The following is a 1742-nucleotide window of genomic DNA, read 5'->3' on the forward strand; positions in this document are numbered from 1 at the left end:
CAATCGTTTTATCTTTTCCTTGCATGTGCAACCGGTCACACGTCATAGGGGAACATGGGGCAAAGTGGGGACGCTAATGTCAGTAAGCCTGTAATTTGCTTAAAAATCAATTTTTTCCTTTCAAATTTTGTATACTTAATCCATAGGTTATGGTTATTGACTAGGCATTTATTATGAAAATAAAAAATTTTTTTTTTTGAAGTTTATAAGGATGTTAAAAAATTTACAGTTTACCCCACTTTGCCCCATACGTGGGGGCAAAGTGGGGACATAAACAAAAATCATTTAAATTATAATATTTTAATAAATTTTACAAACAAAACAAATTATTTATAAAAAAAATACAAATTGTAACTTTTTGAATGCAATAAAATTTAAAAACGATTTTAGAAACAAAATTCACACTTAAATATTGTCTCATAATCTTCTTCGGTTCCAGCACAAAGACAATGAGCTCATTTTTTACACTGTATACACTGAATCCACCCATCCACTGAAGTTGAGTAAAGCTCATCACAATACAAACACTTTTCACCTTCTTAGTTGGTTTTAGTTTTCTTACTAGGATTTTTGTTGGTTGTTTTAGTTTTTTTTTTTTTTTTTTGGACGAACGATAAAGAACGTTTTACTTGTCTGGGCGTTGTACTTAATATGTTAGCAGCAAAAAGCTCATTTTTGTAAGGTGATTCTGTATGAATAGCTGTTTTTCCTCTTCTTCTAGATATTCGTGCAGTGGGTTTATTACTTTTAGGAATAGGTTGAATTTCTTCAGGAGATAGAGCAAAAAATGATTTTGTAACTGATATTTTAACACTTGCTGGTGTACATTCTGGTGAACTATGCTGTGTTAGAGAAGGAGTTGAGTCATTATTTTGTTGTCCAATAAGATTTGAAATTGCAGGATGAATGATGGGCAGACTATTTGTTTGTATGATTGGAATTGACACTTCTGGCTGAACTGGGAGCACACTGTTTGAAATATTTTGCTGAACTGTTACTGAAATATTTAAATCAATGTCAGTAGCAGCACTAGGAAGGAAGTCATGTTCTTTAAATATTTTGGGATCTACTGGCCAAATGCCTGTTGCTCTAAAGCCACTGATGGCTGTTGTCATAGTTGATGCTTTGAAATATGCTCTACCAAAAAGTGAAGCGATCTGAAACTGTGTGACAACTCTGTGATCTTTAGCATGCTCCCTAAGCCATTTCTTAACTTCATCACTATAATATAAGCTAAGTGGTTTCATAAAAGCTACATCTAATGGTTGCAGTCTATGCGTGCAGTGAGGTGGAAAGCAAAGCAATATAACACCAGCATCTCTAGCTTTATCTATAGGTTCTAATGACTTAGTATGGGTAGCATGGCCATCTAATGAAAGTAAAACCTTATGGGTCTTAGATGCTCTGGAAAAAATTACAAATTTATCAAACCATTTAAGAAACAAATCGGTTTGTATCCATCCAGATGGATGAACTTCGGCCCATGCTCTAGGTGGTCCACCATCTATAAGTTCTGGTTTGTTTCTTACGCGAGGAAAAATAAGCATTGGAGGCATGTATGACCCATCAGCACCCATGCATATTTCAGCAGTTATCGTTTGGCCTCTTTCAGCAGAAGTTATCGCTCCTACTTGTCTACGGCCACGGCATACAATAACTTTACTATGCGATTTTGGAACACAAGTTATCCCAGTCTCATCAACATTGAATATTTGTGAAGCTGTTAATTTATTTTTATCCAC

General features: G+C 34.7%; 1 pseudogene; it reads right to left on the reverse strand.

The window, feature by feature from the left end:
• Positions 1-31: 31 nt before the first annotated feature.
• Positions 32-1736, reverse strand: LOC112681285 (annotated as a pseudogene).
• Positions 1737-1742: the final 6 nt, after the last annotated feature.

Source organism: Sipha flava, unplaced genomic scaffold (genome assembly GCF_003268045.1).
Source record: "Sipha flava isolate LNK unplaced genomic scaffold, YSA_version1 18934_pilon_pilon, whole genome shotgun sequence".
Classification (NCBI taxonomy): Eukaryota; Metazoa; Arthropoda; class Insecta; order Hemiptera; family Aphididae; genus Sipha; species Sipha flava.